The following is a 22572-nucleotide window of genomic DNA, read 5'->3' as shown; positions in this document are numbered from 1 at the left end:
GTTTCTCGAACAACTACAGATAGATCTTCCATGTGATTCAGCGATCCCTCTTCTGGGTCTATACCCAGAGGAACGGAAATCATCATGTAGAAGAGATACCTGCACTCCCATGTCTACTGCAGCTGTTTACAATAGCCAAGATATGGAACCAACCGAAATGTCCATCAATAGATGATTGGATAAGGAAACTGGTATATATACACTATGGAATACTACTCTGCCATAGAAAAGAATGAAATACTTCCATTTGCAACATGGATGAACCTGGAGAAACTTATGTTGAGTGAAACAAGCAAAGCGCAGAGGAATAAATACCGCATGTGCTCACTCATATGTGGGAGCTGAGAGAGAAAGGAAGGCAAGAAAGAAAGACCACAGTAGTGCCATGATCCAACAGGGGGAGGGAACATTCCTAGGGCTACAAATTGGATTGGAGGGGAGAAGGGGAGCGGGCGGGAGGTTGGGAAATAATTGGGAGGGGACAAAGGGTACAAAAGTAATTTCTGGTAATGGGTATGCCCCCAGTATGAATCTGGCCGTCACATCATGGGTGGGAGGGGGGACAATCAACTTTGTATCTCATGAATATTCGTAATAAATAAATAAATAAATAGATAAATAATAATAAATAATAAAGATAAATAAAAATAAAGTGTTTCTACATGATGACAATCAACTTTGTATCTCATGAATATTCGTAATAAATAAATAAATAGATAAATAATAATAATAATAATAAATAGATAAATAAAAATAAAGTGTTTCTACATTTATACATTTATAAGTGTTTAATGAAAAAAATGCAGGATTAGCATTCAAATTAGTGTTCAAATTAACTTAAATCTTTATTAAGATTTTGCATATTTGAGAGAGTAATTCCTTTCCATATTTTATATATAGAACCGAAAAGTGTTCTTTTCCATGTCTTATTTCTGGGAAGAAACAGGCAAGATAGCTAGTAATAACTTGAGCTAATTTAGTTCGCAGAAGGAGAGAAATATACAGAAATGTACAATGAGAGAATGAGATGCACAATGAGAAATGAAATACTAAAGGGCAATAATACTGACCTTTAAAGGCAATAGCAGCAACGGGGCAACAAAGCTACAGGATTTAATTAACAAAGATATAGGATTAAATGTAAGTCTACTTATTGAGAAAGGATGTCATGTAGTGACAGTCAGCTAACAAAAGTTTTATCTGCTTCATCTATGTAAGGGCAACACCCAGTTAGAGGCCCTGGCTCACACTAGAGCACGTAGAAGACAGAGAATGACCTTATGTACTTTTGCTTTCTTGGACCCAAATGTAGCAGATTAATGTAGTAGCTGAAATATTTATGAACACATAAGAAAACTAACTGATGTGTTATATTGTTCAAACTCATGAATGATTTTCCCTTTAAAATTTTCCTTTCATGATAGTATTTTACATTACACTTTTCAAAGCATTTACTATATGTTTACTAAAAATACATAACTCCTCCTGTTTTACAAAACATAAATTAGAATAGAAGTTCTTAATAATAAGATTAGCAATGAAATATTAGTTAAAACTTGCCACTAACTATTTCTTGTTTATTTTTTGATGAAAAGAGATTTTAGTTAAGACTTACCACTGTTTCTTGCTTGTTTTTTCTTGAGATTTAAGGAGGATTAACTTTTTTTAAGTCAAACATCTTCAAGAATGATTAAAAAGATGACAGGCAACATGAAAGCAATCCTTTTAAGTATAGTTCAACAGCTTTATCACTATAGATAAACTTGTTTTATTTAGAGGTAGGAAATTTGACCATGGGATAGCAACATTTCTCAGATTAGAGCTTTAAGGATGAGGTTCAAAATTTAAGGAAAAAGAAAGTCTCTTATAAGAAGCCATAACAGCTGCTATTAAATAAGCAGAAGGAAGAAAAGTATCCTGAATCTTTTGCTTGGGGTAGGAATACATTTTGAGCTATACACCTTAGAACCATGCCACCCAACAGCCATTTATATAGAAAAAAGAATACATACAAATATCAATTAAAAAAAATTTTTTAATTAAAGCTCTCCCTGGGCAAGCCACTGTTAAAGTCACTGGGTTTCTCAATTATTATCCTTTATTTGTGTCTCTGACTTAATAAAATCCTATTTGGAAAAAATAAGTACATTTTTTTTAAAAAAGAGTTTAAGCAAAAAGTAAAATAAAAAGGGCAGAGAAATTAAATATATAAAGGGAGCAAAAAAAATTTAAGAAATAAAAGCTAAAAATTAGGAATAAGGAAAAAGTGTATAAAATGTTAGTGGAAAAGAACACTGTAGACAAAAAGATAACATCCCAAAACAGCTAAAAAATTTAAAAGATATAAAAATGAAAAACTAAAAGGAAGTAAAATCAGCAACTTAAGAAACTGAAAGCAGGTAAAGAAAAACCATCCGTAGCGAAGCTAATTCAAAAACTGAATATCTCCACCCAAAGATTCTTAAAGCTAAAACTGCTTTACTCTCCCAAGTTTTCATAAAAATTTTACTTAGCAAATAATCTCCGTGTGGAAAGCCAAGGTGAAGAGCACAGCTTCTGGCCTCGTACCAATGACTCCTATTCCTAATGCCCTGGCTTTTCTAAGACATGTATGTGAGAAGGTGATACAATTACTTAAAGTCTGCTGAGCAGGCTGTAAGTCCCATTTGTCATACTTCCCATGAGCAGTCAATGGAGCCAACCAACTGCAGAACCACTCACATCCCACACCTCCAAAAAAGGTGGTATAAATTTTCAGTGAAAAAGCAGTCAGCTTCAAGGAAACTTCTCTTTTTAGGCCACTTATCTTAAAAGCAGCAGTATGCCTACAGAGTACACTAGTAAATGATTAAAAATCATCTTTTTGAATCTTGTTTCTAACATCATTCCTTCTCCCACCATTGTATTTTTAACTAGGCAAGAGTTTATCCCTTTAAGTGTTCACAGCTAGATTGAAATAATCACTTTTCTAATAAAATTCAAGGAAATGCCTGCCCTTTGAAATCCTAGCATTACTAAACAGCACTTTAGAGCTATTAGGAAACTTCAAGTCAATTCCTCAACATCTATAAGTTTTACAAATGAAGAAACTAAACAGAGGGGTTAAGTGACTTGACCAAGATCATGGAGCAAGAGACTAGAACTCAGGTCTCGAGTCCCAGTCTAATGTTCTAAGAACAAAACACAAAATCCATGGGAGGAAGTATTAGGAATCAGCCTTTTAGATTTTAGATGTTTTCATTGGTAAAAAAAAAATTGCAAAACAGTATTACAACATAATCCTAATTCTGATTTTAAAAAATTTTACATACAAGTATGTGTGTGCTTGTGTGTGTGTGTGTGTGTGTGTGTGTGTGTGTGTGTGTGTGTGTGTGTGTGTGTGTGTGTGTGTGTGTGTTTTCATGGAGAGACAGTGAGAGAGATAGAGAGAAAGAGAGAGATATCTAGAAGAATAACAAACTACTAACAAGTGGGCTATTTTGGACATAAAGCAGAGTCTGCCGGCAACATTCCCAGGTGACACACACTTTAAGAACTGCTGGCCTACAGGATTCTCTCCTTGAATGTGCCATAGGTACCTTAATCTCAGCATGACCTAACTGATCTACATCTACCCTCCTCGCCCTCCAAACCATTCTTCACAAAGCATCCAGACAGACCATTCTAAATTTGATCATTTCACTCCTTTGTTTAAAATTCTCTAATAGTTTCGAAGGGATCATAACACAAAAATCAAATTCCTTAACATGGCCTAAGGCTCCACGTGATCCAGTCCCTGCCTCCTGCACCACATTGCTATCCTTCTCAATTTTTTTTTTTTTTTTTAACACTCCGGTCACAGTGGACTCTTTCAGTTCCTAGCAAAGGCCAAGTTCCTTGCTGTTCCAGGAGCTTTAAACAAGATGTTCTGCCAGAAATATTCTTTTCTCTCTCAGCTCAAATCACCTTCTTTGGCTCCCCTCCCCCACTAGGTCAGCAAATTCTTACATCATCCTATATTTCCTTCTCTTAGCACTTTCCACAATGGTGACTACACAGTGAATTGTGTAATCAGTAGTTTACTTTCTATTCCTTCCCCCTCCCCCACACACAAGCTCAAGGAGGTTAGAAAGCACATCTATCTGTCTGTCTCCTACTGAATTTTCATCCCTGTGCATAGTGACTGGCACTCAAATCTGTTGAGTTAATGGTCTTGTAACATTAAATTATTTTGGAACCCCAAAGAGAAAAGTATTATTAAGAACATGTTAGAGGCATGTTTTTAGCGTCCTTTAATTCTTACAAATGAGGACACTTCATTAAACTCCATCATCTGGGAGTTTAAATCAAGAAAAATAATACCTTCAAAAGATAAAATGAAATCTTCATATCACAAGTTCCTCAGCAACAAGATATACAGATATATTAATTATTTGTTATCTGCACCAACTATAGCATTGATATCCAAAAGCTATTCAGTCATATATACTGCAGACTAAGATAATTTTTGTGAAAAATTTAACTTAGATGTAAGCCTGCATCAAAGAGTACACTCCAGTGGGGTAGCTGCCTGAATATTAAACCTAGCCATTGATAACTACAAATTACATAATAAATACTAATACAACCAAGAATTAAATAAGCTAAGATAATTTCTGCAAAAAGTTTAACTTATACACAAGCATATATCAAAGAATACACTCAGATGGGGTAGCTGCCTGGAATTAAATCTAGCCATGGACAACCACAAATTACATAATAAATATTAATATAACAAAGAATTAAATCATGCAAACCTCTGCAAATGTTGTTCTATAAAGTCTAATATTCTTTAAAATGGAAAGAATAATTCATTCGCCAACTTTTTCCTCTAAAGCACAGTGCTAAATCAGCATAGCACCAACCTAAGTGGGAAAGAGAACTAACAGATATGACAATCTTAGGATGTAACTTTATTATAGTAGAATTTCCATCCAAACAAAGGTCATCTCCAATCACAGTCACTTTTAGAGACTATTTTCAAGTTGCCGCTGCACAAAAGAATTTTGGAACTCCTCTTTCCTAATCACTTTCTTAGCTACCTTATGAATGACACAAGAATAGGTTTCATCTCTTTGGTCACTGCTTGTTTTTAACTAAAAATGACATTGCTCATTTTGATACTTAATCGTATGTATGGGACTTGGTTCAGAATGACTTCCTGCTTTTGCAAATACCAAATCCATTCTCAAAATATGTAACTTGCCATCACAGTACACAGGTTAAAAGAATGAGGTTAAAGGCACTAGAGAAATGTCAAAAGAATAGTTCTAAAAGTGGTTTTTGAACATCAGTGAAATTACTGAAATAAATTCAATATAACTTTGAACATACATACCAATCATTTCTTAGACACGTTAAATTCTAGTATATTTATTTTAAAATTGGTCATATTTCTACTCTGGGCATGACTCACAGACAGGCCTGATACTTGATTTCTGGTTTTCCTGAGTGACAGATGCTATAATACAAAAGCAAATTTATTATAAACTACAGATTAAGAAATGGAACAAATTTTAAGAATAAAATCTGGTAGTCTAATATAACAATGTGGCTTGAGAAGGCAGTATGGTATACTAAAATGAACATGGCTATAGAATAAAATAGGCCAAGATTCAACCCCTCACCTGGCCCCTTAGCAGCTACATGACTGCACATGTTACTTAAACATGAAGTCAATAAAAAGAGGAATAATTCCATCTATAAAATGGAAATAATACCACCTATTTCAGAGCTATTGTAAGGATTATATTACTGAGTATATTACCTGATTGGAATTCTAGCCCCTAATGTCTTCAAGGAATCCTCAAAAGAACCTGAAAGGCTATCTGTTCCAAACTCTCCATTTTACTAAGACCCAGAGAGACTAAGAGGTCTGCCAAGGTCACACAGTTACTTAGTACGAAACATAAGACTTCTGGCAGGTTTCTTGTTTTCCCAGTGCATCTGTTTACTAAATCACTTGGTGTTTGTAATGCTAGGTTGCAAGGGCCTGTGACAGAGGGTCTGATAGAGTAACACAGGCCTCTTAAGGATGGTGCTTACAAATCTGATACTGGTAACCACGTATTAATAATTTAATCATATATTAAATGTCTTTGTTTTTAAATTTAGATATTTTAAATTATAGCTAAAATTTACCTGATTCTACAAAAATTTTACTTTTTTCCTAAAAGGTTATTTTCTTTTTTTGTTGTTTTTTTGTTTTGTTTGGCTTATTGATGCATTTTATTGTGAGATGGGGGAGTCTGGTAAAAAACTAGAAAACGAACACAGTATAACAAGGTACTCAAAAATGAAGAGTCAGATTTGCAACTTATATACATGAATACAGGAACAACAGGAACTGGCACAAAAGGTTAAACATTGTTCCCAACACTGTTGATATAAAGTAATCCTGATTTGGCTTACTAAGGAAATGAGAGTTTTATGTGATTAGGTTAATCTCTTAATAAAACTGCAGAGCATCATGCTATTAGTCACCGTGAATTTCAAAATTTAAGAGTTTTATATTAAAAACTGGTTAAGGTAAAATGACTTGATTGTATGTAAAACTAATACATTCCTATTTATTCTATTTTACAGTCCACGGCAAGTATAAATGTTAACATAGCACTGTTAAATCAAATCTCAATGCAAGAGAACCAACTGTATCTCTACTTTAAATCTTATCAACTCGGAAAGTTTATTTTCTAAGGAAAATATGAATCTTGCTTTGAATTAAGATACCAGAAAAAATAAATGTATTTCTCATTTATTAAGTATGGCAACTAGTTATTGGCAACCAAAAGAATTACCAAAAGTTACCCAGTTTCCTACAAGTAAAAATTAATACCCATACTTAAGCTGAGAGTTCATTACTAAGGATCAAAGCTTGAAATGCAAGATCTATATAGTTAATTCAAGACAGTCTCAAGGAATTTTATTGCTGATATTTAGTCCCCAAAGCAATTTCTTCATATTTTGATATAGACTAAGAATGGCTTTTTATCTTTGGCATGAAAGAAAAATTAGTATCTGAGTGCCTAACTCTGGCCTAGATGCTTCTGAGTTTTCCATTCTAGGTATAAATTACCACAACAAAGTACTCATCATCTATAATTTATAATGTAAGTAACCAAGACACTTAATTATACTTCCATGTGCCAATTCAAAAAAGACCTATAAAAACCAACAAAATTTTTAATACCTGAATTAAGAATAACTACCAAAAAATTAATACTATGGAGATAACTCATACTGAAAGCCTGTTCCTAAAAGAAAACTCTGATCACCATGACAGTGAAAAAATTCTTAGCTAATCTTTTAAAAAGTGTATATATTCTCTACATTTAATTAAAATCATAATTTGTCTTATTGTGACAAAACGTATCACTTATTAATTCCAGCTTATGCGTTTAGAGAATAGTTACTACTACTGTGAATTATGAAGAAGCCTCCAAAAAATAACCAAATAAACAAGACTTTGCTAGTTAAAATATGTTCAGTAATCAACCTCAGAAATGAATCTCTGTTTTCACAGAGGAATTTTTTCTCAATAATGACAGGTTTATTTATTTTTTTTAATTCCTACATTCTAGTCATAAATACTTGGGAAGATAAAGATATAATAACCATAATTTCCCAAATAATCAAACTTTTGAAAATATTCAAAGAATTATCTTTAAAATACTGATTATTGAGATTTCATTGTCATAAAAAATGCATATATATAAGGTGTACAATTTGATATTTGAAGATTCTATTTAAAATGTCAGAAATAGCGAGAAACAAGTAACAAAATTATAAAAATAACAGAAGTAATAAAAGATTCAGTCAGTCAAGAAAAAAATCATGACAACACATATCTGAAAGAGAAAATGCTTAGAATACATGCAAAAGGTAAAGCAAGAGACATATGACCACTATTTAATCCAATCTCTGGATTCTAAAATCAAGAGTTTCACAAAATACAGAGAAAATTCATAAAATAATCCACTGCATGAGGGAATATTTACAACTGTGACTTCCTCTACATTGAGCAAATAAACTGCAAAAGAACCGATTTATTTTCTAAGCTACGTTAAATTTCAAAAAAGTATTTACTACGTAGGTTCTATAATAACTTACATAATCAGGCCAAATCTGGGATTAAGCCTTCCAAATCACAACCCTTCTGACAGGATTTCAACTTCAAAGTAATCATTTTTAAAACCTGGATTGTAAAAACTTCTGATTGCAGAAGTGTAACTCCAATCATAAAAGATACACACTCCAATAGTCAAAACCATAGCTGTAGAAAAAATTAATTCAAACTCTATAAGAGAAGAATTGAACAAGATCAAAGGGCAAATGTGGCAATATCACAGAAGAGAGGGAAAGAAATGGATAAATGTAAATGTATTTACCCAGGTTAATTTACAGTTCTATTCTAACTAAGCTCAATAAATATGGAGCCTGAAGATTCAGGAAAGGAGTCTGGAAAAGGAAAAAAAAGAAAAGTATAAAACAATGCTAGGAAATTTTTATGAGTAAAAAAATGAAAGGAGCAAATGAAAATTAAGGCCATCAATGAACTATCTAAGCAAACTAAATTCAACATTTAAAGTACCAAAGATAAAAAGGTAGAAGAGAAGGAAAAGTAATAAAGAAAAAATATTAACTACTGAACCAAGGTAGTTATCACACTTAAGGCAGAGAAGTAAATAAAAAGTATGATAACGCCTCACCTGTCTGGATACAACTGAGAAATGGAACATTAAGACTTGAATAATCAAAATATCACAAGCATCATCAGTGTTTAAATCTGAAATGCCACTCTCTGGAGCAAAGTCACTATCCTATGCACAATTCTAATTCAATTTCCAAGTAGCAAACCAGAAATGGCAAGAGAATCAATCATAATGACATGTGTGAGTTGGGGTAGATGACAGCAAAAGAAGAAACAGAAAAAACTAAGAAGCAAACAAAATTCAAATAATTCAATTTTAGGACCAACTGGCATAAAGAAACAAACACCTATACAGATCAATAGTGAAGGAACATCACTGTCTAACACTGTATTATTATCATAATTTCTTTGGATAAATCTGTATTAACAACATTAAACATTATCTGCATTAAAAAAAGTTCAATAGGTTCTGTATCTCCTAGATACAGAAGCTAGAAAAGGCCTTCTAATAAAGGATGAAGGACTAAATATAAATTTTCCCTCCAGTTACCCCAGATACTCCACTGAGATAAAAATAATTCATACAGAATGAAACAAAACCATTCAGAGCAAAGAAATTAAAACTGAGGACAGGTATATAGAAGGAATTCAATAAACTTCTGAAAGATGAAAGTATGTGATATTGATAGACATAATAACAAGTGGGGAAAAAAATCACAGTCTTGTTATAAACCCTTTAAGAGAGATGGAGAAATTATAGGGATCAAAATGTCAGACAGGACCCCAGAGAAGCACAATTGCAAAGTAAATAGTACAGCAGACGATGGCAATAAACAGGAGAGATAAAAATAGGAGAATTAAGAATTACTTGACTGACTGCGTCTCCAAGCAGCACCTGAACAACTGACATTTACCCTCAGGCAAAAAGACAGTCAGATTTTCTTTAAAGAAAGTGAATGACTGTCTAGGGAAGGCTAAGTGGGAATACTGGCACAGAATAAAACCTTCTCATCCATCATTTAATGGACCCACAGCCTGGCAGCTAGCTCCCCTCCCAATTACCCTAAAACAATGCTTGCCAAGGGACAGACCCTACTCTTTACTGCCCTGACTTCAAAAGTGATCTGGCCAGAATTCCTACTCAGAAGAAAAATCTAATAAGGAAAACAATCCAAGGAACAGGTGGAAGAGGGAGAAGACCCAGACCAGGAACCCAGTCTTCCTTTCTTAACCATGAATGGACAACCAAAAATCGCCAGGCATATAGGGAAAACTAAGCATGAAAAAGAATGGTTACAAAAACAAACATAAAAACTAACCAGAGGGGAAAAGAAAATAATTAAGGAGATACAGACATCTTTTTAAAATCTACTTTATACATCCTGAGACTCAAGAGATATTACAACATAAGAACGGTAGGAAAAGAAAAAGAGAGCAAGAAAATTTGTAGATTACTCCCAAAAAGCCGAAAGACTAGAGAAAAAAAAATCCTCTAAGCAAAGAGAATCACAAAATATGGAAGTAAAGATGCAACAAGGAAGATCAATCCAAGAGAGAAAACATCTGCCTGAATGAACAACTGAAAAGCAAACAAGAAAGTGAAGGGAGCAAATTATCAAAGACATATTAGAAGAGAATTTCCTAGAGGTGGAAAAAGAATCTGATTCAGACTGTAAGGGTAACTGAGCATCTAGAATAAATAACCAAAGCACAAGAAAAATGACCATTACACCCCATTACGACTTTGTAGCAGAAAGATAAAACACAGAGGGTCCTAAAAGCTTTCAGACAGAATAAAGAACAAATCACCTTAAAAGGACAGCAAATCAGAATGACGTATGACTTTTAATCAGCATCCCTGGATGCCAGAAGACAAGCAAACAATGCTTTCATGGTTCTAAGGAAGAATTGTTTGTAACCAATAATATTGTATGTTATAGCTCTTGCTGTGTAACGGAGACACAAAAAAGATGACTCAAAGCAGCATGAATGCAATGAGAAGCCCGAAGGGACCACACCTCAGCAACTCCTCTGTTAGAAAGAGAAACTGGGTACCGCCCCGAGTTGATTTTTGCTTCAGTTTTTAGTGTAAAGACAAGGAAATTACAGGAAAAGAACAGATGGTTAATCAATCATAGTAAGAACATAAAGAACTTGGCCATGTAGTGATCTTCATCCAAGAATGCATGGTTTAAAGTAGTTTAAACAATATGGCATCAAAAGAGTCATAAATCCAAGCTAGGGGACATGCAAAAGAAACAATAAGATAATTAAAGTGCCTGACTTCTTAAGAAATCAAAGAAACAGCTTAAAGCAAAATGTGGAACAAGCCCTGTGAACTAACTAATCTTGCAAAACGTCCTTGGAAATATTAACTCACATATTTTCCCATCATCTAATTTTGGTGTATTAAGGGTTATTGCCCTCAGAACAATCCGTTTTGCTTCAGTTCTCTTGTTCACATTAAAGAACTGTGTAAGTTTCCTTCTCACAAAATCTTACAATGAACCCATTATACTAACAATCAGTGTATACAATCCCTTACCTAAACAGTCATTAGAATTGATTTGGTGGGCTCTTGCCCTCTAACTGTAGGCTCCTGCCTCCTATCCGAGGACTTTTTTCCCATACACACATTACCTAAAAACCCTATCTAATAATCAAATAGGAATCAAGATTTCTTTTTTTTTTTAATTGAATGATAATTGATTATTCATATTTTGGGGATTCAATGTTGACATATGTTGATCAAATAAATATTACCAGTATGTATACTGTTACAAATTGTACTTATTCGTTATGCCCCTTGTCCATTCTCTCTCTATCCCCCCCTCCTCCCACCACTGATAACCCTAGATTTCTTCTCTTCCTCTGAAAGAGTAATGGTTACTCTGTTGATTTGTTGCTTAGATGATCTGTCCAATGCTGAGAGGTGTGTTCAGGTCTCACAATATTATCACAGAGCAGCTGCTTCTCCTGTCACTCTGGAATGGGCTTTGTGGAGAGAGACATCCTCTTCTTTTCTTTGGTCTCTGCTGGTGACTCTCCTTCTGTCAATGCACTCCAGTGGCTGGCGGACCATCTGCGTGGTCATTGTGACGTCTAGCCACTTTTGCGGCAGCCATGGTTACTGTGGTGGCTTTGGTGGGCCACCCACATGGATGTGATGTTTTTGGCATACTCCTTGGTGCTGGTGGTGTGCCTGGTTGTGGGCAGGGGGCCCCGGTCCCCAGATCCATACCCCAGGCCCCCAGGCAGGGCCTGAGGCACAGGTGGCATGCCTGGATGTGGGAGTGGGGTCCATTCCCCGGCTTCAAGTCTCAGGTGGAATCAAGATTTCTAACCCTCTACAATTGTACGCAGCCAAACTATCAGTCAAAAGTAGGAACAGAAAGAAAACATTTTTGCACACAGAAGAATTCAGAAAATTTGCCTCTTATGCATACTGTAAGAAGTTACTTGAGGATGCACTCCATCAAAAAGATCAAGTAGATCAAGGAAAATATATAATACAAAGGATCCAATTCAAGAGTATAATGAAAAGAAGTTACAGAAAGAGACCTAAAAGGAAACCACTCCAAACTGAGGTGGAGTTACAGACAACTCCAGATATAGAAAGAACACAGTATAACAGGTAGTATGCTGGAGAATTGGGGTGCAGGGGGTGGGGAAGTAGGGAAGACTATGACAGAGGTATAGAGATCAAGAGAAGGGGGCAACTAGAAACACCAAGAAAAACAAATTTTTTTAAGTTAAATGGTCAGATTATGGTCATATTCAATTTTTTTTTTAATTCAATGGTCATAATTGATAAAATAAATAAAATAAAATCCACTGGACCTTCATATTATCAATGTTTTTCTTCTAGCACCCCAGGAGCTACTTAATAGGCTCTATAGAAAAAAGATCATAATCTGAGCCTACCACATGAGCTAGCATTAAATAATATTTTCATAGTCATATCAACACTATTTATTGGTTTTCATCATTTACAGAAACCTATGGACATGACGGCTGGGGCTACAAGGGAAAAGATGTGCTTAGGCAATAAAAAGTATAGCTATCAGGATTTAACTATACTTTAGAAAGAGAAAGAAAAAGAAGAAAAAATGAAAAGTTCAGGTAATGTTTAAAGCTGATAAAGTGTGGATCAACATTCAAAAGAAACTAGGGTGTTTTATAAAAGCAACACAGCTTCCTTTGTTGCATATACATAAGCAACCTCCCCATTCCCTAAAAGGGAAAAATATCCTTCAATTAAAGATAATAGTTTCTTTCATTTTAAAATAATTTCTTTCAGGTTCACTCAGTCTTTTAGGCAGTGTTTCTCTACTGAGGGTGACCTTGCCCCTCAGGGGACATATGGCAATGGTCTTGAGACATTTTTCTATGTCATAATTGGGGAGGTGCTACTGGCACCAAGTGGGTAGAGGCAAGGGATGCTGCTATACATTCTACAATGCACAGGAACTAACAACAAAGAATTATTCTCCCCCAAATAATAATACCAAGTTGAGAAACCCCACTTTAAAGAAACTCTTTAGACTTTTATAATTTCTGTGCATACCTCATTCTTATGATGGTGTATGGGCACTGGAGAAAGCATTCACAGGCATAGGGAGTGTTATGTTTAGTCTGAAGAGAGACCCTCACAGGCCTATGAGATTTGGCCATTGGCCCTCATAGAGTCATAATGGCATATGCTGATGAGTATGTTGGAACAGGATCCAATGGACCTCCTTACTTGGCTCCACCTATCTCAGCTCCTGTTGGTAGGGATATTCTTAGGGCCTCAAGGACCAGGATCCTATATCCAGTCCATGGCTTATAGTTAAGGCAACACTATCAGCTTAACAAATAAACCCCAAGTTTTCAGCAACTCCACACAATTGAAATTTCTCATTAAAACTACAGTCCATTGTGGGTGTTCCTGTTAGTGCACAGCTTTCTTCTAAATGATAATTTAGGGGCTCTAGATCCTTTCAATTTTATGGTTCTACCACGCTTTAATAGCCCCAGCCTCTGCATCTGGCCCTTGGATTGGAAAAGAGGAAGAGGAGAAAAAACATGCACTTTTCTGCCAGTTCAATCCAGAAATGACAATGCATCATTTCCACTCATATTCCCCTGGTGAAAACCACAGTCACAAGCAAGAGGAAGCACAAATTCTGGTGAGCAGTGAGCTGAATCTGCCACAGCTGCCCTTCCCACAATCTCTCCTGCATGGTCCCTCTCCACACAGTAGCGGTCTCATGACAAGCGTGCTGGGTCGACCCAGCTAACTTCTATTTCCTTGATTAGGAGGATGTGAGAACTTCCAGATCTCCTTCTTACCACATAAGAACCATGGGAAATTTAGAGGGTGCTATTTCTGGCCATCTCTCTGCCTAAATACACCACTTCCTTCCCCTGCAGCCATCCCATGTCAGCATAGCACCACGTACAGAGCAATAAGCTAGGTAAGTGGCTATGCAGTTTCCAAACTTAAGCAGTCTGGCTCCAGAGCCTGTGCTACTCTGACTCTAAACTTCTAAAATAGTAAGTGATAAGAAAGTCCATTATTACCAACATATATTTGTAAAGAACCCACATCTTGCAAAATAGCCTAGGAACTATTAGAAACTCCACACTATGAGGTACAGCAATGTTTTTCTTCATTCCTGTATGGCTGACCTCAAACATTGTTATAGTCAAAACAATATGCAAAATTACCCAGGAAGCAAGTAGTCTCCAGACCCTATATCAGTCCCTCACCCTATCTACACTTGAACAATGTACCTGTGCCCTCATGTCCAAAGCATCCCACCTCATTACGCTTGTCCAGTTACTTAGACCAAACTTTCTCAAATCCTTTTGGTAGACTCTACTACCAACTACTTAATCTCTCAGTGCCTCAGGTTTAAAAAAGAATAGCCTGATTTAGGGGAGGTCATTGTGGGAATTAAATGTGATGATGTGTGTCAAGTACTTTGAGAGTAGTACCTGATATATATAGTTAGCAGTCAGCACATATTAGCTATTATTATCATGACTAACTATTCCCACTAAGACACCTTAAGGAACTGTAACAGTCTCTTTCTCAATCTATCAAGTTTTTAACAACCCTAAATCAAAATGTTTCTCCTTTTTATTTGAAAAGAGTCTTCAAGCTCTAGAGCAATTTCCTCTTTTTTTTTTTTCAGTCCTCTGTGAATGTGGAAATGGTGAGTAACTGGACTATCATTTGAAGACTCAATACTCTTCTTAGTCTTTTTATAATAAAATTCCCTTCTACATATTATATAAAGGACAGACTGCTCCATGGGCCATGAAAACAAAGAGTTCACAAAGTATAATGAAATTGTGAGATTCATAAAAGAACAAACAGCTACTGGAGCAAAAAGCTTAGATAAGAAATGATGCAGAAGGCTATTAGTCTGTTCAAAAAATATTGAATTCTATAATTAAACATAGAAGGCATGCTTTCTTAATGGCTTACCATCACTCACATATAGAGTGATGGTAAAAACATATAGAGGACATTTTTGGTAAATTTTTTCTTCATAACTGGAAAACTCCTTGTTTCTTCACAACAATGGACACACAGATGGCATGACAGGCAAAGACAATTTCTTCAAAAACATGTTCTGTAGAGAAGAATAGCCTAATGGCTCAGTTTTTCAGCTCTGTTTATTCCTTACTTAAAGCTTTAAAAATCTGAGGCATCTAGCACTCCCTGTGGTTGATAATATTAAGCTGTATTTCTATCAGAAAACATTAAGCCGGATTGAAAGAAAACTATTGATGGAGTTTGGATGTGTTGTCCCCTCCAAAACTCATGTGGAAATTTGATCTCCAATGTGGCAGTGTTGGAAACTGATTGAGTCATGGGAGAGGATCCCTCATGAATGGATTAATGCTCTCCCTGGGGGAGGGGGGATTAATGAGTGAGTTCTCGCTCTATTAGTTCCCAGGAGAGCTGATTGTTTAACAGACCTTGGCACCTCCTCTCTCTCTCTCTCTTGCCTCTCTCTTGCTTCCTCTCGCCATGTGATCTGCTTGTACCTTCCGGCTGCCTGCCACTTTCTGCCATGAGTAGAAACAGCCTGAGGCCTGTGCCGGATGCAGCTGTCCCAGAATCGCAAGCCAAATAAACCTCTTTCCTTTATAAATTACCCAGTCTCAGGTATTCTGTTATAGCAACACAAACGGACTAAAACTACTACCTAAAATTGTCATTCTGATAATTTAAAGGTAATGCCAAAGGTCAACTAAATGGGTCAAGTAGATATTAGAGTTCATGATATAGGAACCAAAATATTTTTTAAAGATCTAGAGACAAAGAAATGTTTTAAATCATTTTATATTCGCTGCAGTCCTCCTATGTGTTAGATATCAAAGTAGGCACTTTCACACTCATTATATAATTTCACTCTCCCAACAACCATGTGTGGTAAGGATGAGTACCTTCAGTTTACAATGAGAAAACTAAGGCCCAGTGATTTGCCCAAGGGCATGCTGCTTGTATAAGACGCTGTCAGAACTCCAATTCAAATTTTCTGACCCCCCAGTTCAATGCTCCTGCTTTAACTGTACCCTTGTCACTTCCAAAACTCAAGTACTCTACTTTTTATTAGGTGCGCCAATCTTTTCACCTGGAGAGAGGCAAGAGTTGTGACTGGAGAAGAAAAATTCTTTATAATATTACAAAAAAAAAAAAAAGATTTATAGTACTTAATGTGACATAATTCACTTAGTCACACTTAAATGCTTTGGTTCATGCTGTCTATCCCCTTAGATACCTGCTTATCTTCAGACACACAGCCTAAACCAAGACCTAAATTCAAGAATCACTTCCTCCAAGAAAGTTTCGCAAATGAAATGACCTGTTCCCCTCCTCCTAAACTAATACCCTTCCTTTAATATCTCACTGCATGTATCTAGTTTAGATTAAATTATCACATACTGCTTTTGTTCTCCAGTCACGTATCAGGAACTACATTTTCTCACTCAGTAACTAGTGAGCATTTGGAGGTTCAATGGTGAACAAAATGGATAAGGTCCTTGCCACCATGGAGAACTTACATTATCTAGGACTTTAACAGGTAAAAAATAACACATAGTATAAGAATGTGATCTTCCAGGACAAAGATTTCTTCCCTACAAGGTCTCTGAAGAAAGCTCTCTCCCTTGCAAGCTGGATAACACTCTTCAGAGAGAAAAATCCCTTCTATCATGCCTTCCAGATGAGACCTTCAACTTCATGCCTTTGTGAGAGTATGTATATGAGGGGTGGGGACCAACGTGGGAGGAAGGATAGATTTAAAATCTCTCAGGGGTTTCCCACATTCGGACACAAAATCTGCACACATTAATCCAGACATCTCTCCCTGTTGTCCCTCCTATCGAAAGGAAACTATACTTCAGCCACAATTGCTCCAATCAAGCACTTCCATTAATCTCCTCACACGCAGCCACCTTCATTAAAAGGAGTATATTTATCAGAAGCTTTTTTTTCCAAGTTGTATTAATGCCTTATTGTAGGTCATATTCAGAAGAACAAGTATGAACCTTTGTCTTCTACTTTTGAACCATCTGGTGCTCCAAGATCACTGCTATAAAATGTTTCCAAATTTGGATATTATAATATCAACATTAAAATATAATACTCCATGTATTTCTATTAAGATAAAAGTTTTCCAAAATATTATTAGAAAACTACAACTAAGTATCAATTCTTGCTACAATTCAAGAAATCTGCTCTTGAAGGATTATTTATAAACCAAACCAAGTTGAAATGTACTAAGAGCACTCACTGGTTAAAATCCTATGATTTGTCCTTTAAAAAGAGACTTTTGTAATGCATATGTTATAAATTTATAATTTCATCATTTTCTTAAAGCAAACTAAACTAAAATATAACTTTATTACACATAATTGTATATTTATCCCCAAAGTATATTTTGAGGCTCTCAATTTAAAAATGAACCAAGAAACTAAATACTGCCAAACGTATAAGGGCCATGAATGTGTCATAAGAAACATATTTGATTGCCTGTAAAAAGCAATAACATTGTAACTGAAAAAAAATATAGCAGTATCTTTCCACAGATCAGAGATTCAATAATTATTATTAGTCAATGAAAGAGAAATAAATCATGACCATTTTTAATTAAACAGGCATTTCTAACCACCTGTGTACAATGCATTGTGGCTCAAACGTTTCACATGGAATTTGACCTCAACAACTTAATCTCCGTAATTAAAGACCTAAAAGATACGTCTTATGTTTCATCTATTCCCTTCTCAGCACTTTGAACAGGCATACTTCAATCGCTCCATACACAGTTGCTATCAAAAAAAAAAAAAACAAAGGTAACAAATACAGCCGGCCCTCCATATCTGTGCGCTGTTTGCACATCTGCAGATTCAACAAACCTCAGAAGGAAAATATTCGCGGAAAAAAACCCAATTTTTAAAAATAATAAATAATACAAATTTTAAAAAAATACAGTATAACAAATATCTACATAGCATTTACAGTATATTAGGCATTATAAGTACTCTAGGGAAGATTTAAAGTATACGGGAGGATGTGTGTTGGATGTATGCAAATACTATGCCATTTTATATAAGGTATTTGAGCATCCATGGGTTTTGTATCCGCGGGGACTCTGGAACCAATCCTCCAGGGACACCGAGGCACCACTGTATTGAAATTAGTTGTGCTTTTGCAGAGGACATTTTAAATTACACGGCCTTACTCTTCCTTCTCCAAACTGTTTTATAAAACTAACATGACCTTAATAATTTCAGTGCAGAACAGGTTCTAGCAAGCATAGAAACTGATCACAGTGTCTCAGCATGATCAACTTTAGATGAAACCCTGAGGGATGGAGAAAAATAAGCAATTCACCCACTTTCCTTCACAATTCTTGCTCTCTCTGGAATCCTAAAAGAGGCAAAAACTGTTTTAAATGATTATTTGAAAAGCCTTAATTGGCACTGAATTGGGGCTGAGTTTGAAGTGAAGTTAATAAAAAACTAACTCTGCCATATACAGGGCATTCTAACACTACTTATATGTCATTTAAGTCTTCCAGCAGCAGAAAGACAAAAACTTCATTAACTTATTTATTTAAAGCAAATATGCTTATATCATCTGTTAGGTAAGTTTTACCATCTCTTTAAGTAGAATCCCAAGTTACCTATTATTTCAGACAGCATTTAGACAAAATGAAATTAGGTTATGTTCCGCAACGCAGATGTCTCTCATAAAGTAGAGTGTTAAGTGACTTTTGTGAATGGAAAAATCTGCATGTACTGCTGCTTCCCGTCAGCCGGTCTTCAGTGGGTGGCTCAATGAACCAAAATCACGCTCCATGTGAAGCTCCTTGGAATGTGAGTCCACTCTTGAGAGAGGGCTCCGGAATTAACATTAGATTTTAAAGTACTGCAAAGGCTTCGCCTTTCCTCCAACGTTACAAGAAGGCCACGGGATCTGGGGTTTAAAGGAACAACACCGTGTCACTCGGCTCTGCAAGGGCGGGTGCAGTCTGCGGTGCGTGGCACAGCCTCCTCTGGGGCTGTCACAGGAAAACGGGAGCCTCGCCTTAACCGCACAGAGAGACAAAGCGCCAGCTTTCCTGAGCGTGGGGGCTTCCGGCGAGACCCTGTCGTCCGTCCTGTCAAACTTCAGGAGGGGGCAGACACTCGGGACGATCAGAATGTTCGAAACGCCCCCACCCCCGTTGCCCCGCCGCGGCTTTGTAAGGCTGCAGACTCAACTACTGCGGGCCCCAAAACTCTCCACCCCCGGCGGCCTTTCCAATCCCCCACTCCAAAAGGGGACAAAGGAGCCAAACAGGAACTCCTCAGCGCGGGGTGTCCAGGAGTCCCCGACAGCCCGAGCTCAGAACGTGGGAATAAGGGAGCGCAGTCGCCCAGGGGGGTGCTGACCCGCCGCGCCACCCACCCACCCCCAACTCAGGGGCCGGCGCAACACTCACCGGTGCGGAGCCCCCAGAGAGGCGGGACGCCGGGAGCCGGCTCCCCCGCGGCCCGCACGCGTCTAGTCAGCCCCTAACTTCTCCCCGCCGCTGTCGCTGGCGGCAGCTGGGGCGCGAGCCCAGACGGAGGGCGCTGTTCTAGCCGCCGCGGAGGCGCTGCCGGCTCGGCCCGGGAGCGGGGCGAGAACTCCGGCCCCGCGCTCCACGGGTCAGGGCGGGTCCCCGCCTTCCCTCCGCCTGCCCGCTACCGGCTGCGGCTGCTGCCGCGGCCAAACCTAACAGCCGCCGCCCGGCCGGGATCGCGTCGCGGCCTAATGTTGTCATCAGCCGCGTCGCCGACTTTCTGGACACCAAAGCCGCCACGATCCTTCACATTCTAGCGCCCTCCCCCTCCCGGCCCCGCCCGCGGCTGGCGAGCTTCGGCCACACCCCCTTCCCGTCACGTGACGGTGTGCGGAGGCGGTGGCCCAGTTGCTTCCAGCGCGGGGCGGGTGAGTACCGAGCGGGAGCGAACCGTGTCCGCACGCCCAAGGGTGGCCTCGGGACACGAACCCCCCGCAGTCAGCTGGCGCCTCCTGCCCTGCTGGAGCCAGGCCTTCTGGGCCGTTCGCACCGGGCCCTTCCTAACCGGAGGAGACTGCAGAGAGCTCCCTGGTTAGGGCTCAGCAGGACCTCACCTCCCAGGCCCCAGCGTGAGACCCGCTTCCCCAGCCTTGGGCTTGATTAAAGTTTTAGCCGATAAAGAAAAAAAGAAAGCATCGTAATGTATGTCTGCCTTGAAAAGCATTCAGTAACTATTTGTTCCTATTTCTAGTAGCACGTTAATTGTGGCGTTTAATTCACGGTTATCCTCATCAGAGGTTTTTATTTTTGAGGAAATGGTGGTGTATTTCAATCACGCTGGAATGAAAATAGCCTAGCAAACTTATTTTTGTTCCTGTTCATGTTCTGGATCCTTCGTGCCAGTTTTAAATCATTAAGTTTTACAGTGTGTTAGGTTGGTGGCAGTTTAAACACAGACACAGAAATTTGGCAGTTGGTTGCATCTTTTAAATAAAGCCTAATTCTTGATTTTGTTTTAAGTACCCCAACTCTTGGACTGAACCTTATCCCTTCTTTTTTAACCATGATCCAAGGAACCCTCCCTACTCCCACCTTGTTAATGAGAGGAAAAGGGAAAAATGCTAGGCACCAAAGTAAAGAAACAATACAGAAATAAGGGAGGGAAAGAGCAGAAGGACCATACTCAAACCCTGCTAACAATAAAGGTAAATGAGAAAGCTTTCTGTAATAAACTCAGGTCATAGCTCATTTTCCTTTCTAGCCCAGAACTAAGGATTTTTTCTTAAGTAATTGTCATCTCTACATTTTCTTTACAAGTCAGAAGACCTTCTTATCACTGGATACTTTGAGATGAATAAGCAATAGAGTTTGGCCTATATAATCCTTATTAATATATTTCATAGCAGCTGTAAAAAAATCATAGACTTTAAAACTCACCATTATTTTGTTACCCAAGATAGAAAAGTACTGCCAGTTAAACTACACCATGCCACTGATCTTTAAGACACATTTAAGACATCTTGAATTCAGAGCTGTTAACGTGAAAAACAATGAGTCTTAGAATCTCTGAGATAATATAATAAACTGGTGTTCTAATGAGGAAAAGATTCTGCCAGATTCTGTTCTGAAGTCTGAGAGATTGTACTTGTAGTTCAAGTAAGCATGAGGGAAGTTTATTATTCTGTCAATGACACTATTTCAGCAAAGCTAGTAACTTTGGGGTGTGTTAACAAATTGAAATCTGTGTCCTATTTTCTAGAGCAGTGTTTTTCAAACTGTGACTTAAAAATCGATATATTTTTTAATAAAATAGGCTAGAATGAAGTAGAATATAAAAGATCAGAGTGTATAATACCTAGTAAGGACAAGAAACTTATATTTCAGATATAGTTGAGGGTGATAGTGATTTTAAACTGTATTTCTTACTGTGAGTTGCAATCAAGTAGATTTGAAAAAGAATGTTCCCAGAGCATAGATAACATGCAGAATATACCATCTGGACTCTATTTCCCTGGTGCTTTTCATTTATATTGGAAATAGAGACTAAAGACAAGAAAAAGGGGGTAAACTGCCCTGCCTAATCCTCTCCTGCCTCAGCCCCAACTTCTTACATTGGCTTTTGAAAATTTGATCATTTGTCGGAGTGGAAAGCAATGTATTGAAAGCAAGGTGGCCTAGGTTATAATTAGATATGTGACTAGATAAATTACTCTCTGCATTTCAAGTTCTGATGAAAGTAACAAGTTGGACTGCAGCATCTAGTAATAGTAATTTGTCATGAATAACTAATGATTTTGACATACCTCACAACTGATTGCAACACAATAATATATCTAAACACTAGAGTGAGAAATCTCTGCTTTTCAGATATCATATCTCATATTTTATGATTCCAAAAAATGATCCGTCTATCATTTTCAGTGTAACAACATAAACAGAAACTGTAATATGTTGATCATGCACTGTAACTGAAAAATATCCAACTCCAATTTGCTATGTATGAGATATCCTGTAAACTTTCTACTCTTAAAATTATTTTAACAATGACATTTTAAAATAAAACTTTTTATTATAACTATGCAGTTTTAACACCAATGAGACAATTTATCACTTTCGCCTACTGCTTAATTAATTATACATTTATAAGAATGAAAAATTCTTTTTTGCCCAATTGGTTTAAGCACTGACAAGCATTATCATTTTTTCCACAGAATATATTTCAATCCTGACCTAAAATGACAGAGATGTGGTTTGACTTGACATTTTCTTTTTTCTCTTTAGACTATCTAGTTAAAAACTTATGTTGCCAAAGGTTGCTAATCAGGATTCTAGATGAAATTTATCATTTTCTGG

General features: G+C 37.2%; 1 protein-coding gene across 2 annotated transcripts in view; it reads right to left on the bottom strand.

The window, feature by feature from the left end:
* Positions 1-20019, bottom strand: part of OSBPL8 (oxysterol binding protein like 8) — a 200145-nt gene extending 180126 nt beyond the window's left edge. For both annotated transcript variants that reach the window (XM_063075453.1, XM_063075456.1), the window contains exon 1: positions 19657-20019. The gene's annotated coding sequence lies outside the window, so the exon portion shown is untranslated. The remainder of the gene's footprint in view (positions 1-19656) is intronic.
* Positions 20020-22572: the final 2553 nt, after the last annotated feature.

Source organism: Cynocephalus volans, chromosome 12, assembly GCF_027409185.1.
Source record: "Cynocephalus volans isolate mCynVol1 chromosome 12, mCynVol1.pri, whole genome shotgun sequence".
NCBI classification, from domain to species: domain Eukaryota; kingdom Metazoa; phylum Chordata; class Mammalia; order Dermoptera; family Cynocephalidae; genus Cynocephalus; species Cynocephalus volans.
Note: the sequence above shows the minus strand (reverse complement) of the source record. Positions and strands in the feature narration are given on the sequence as shown.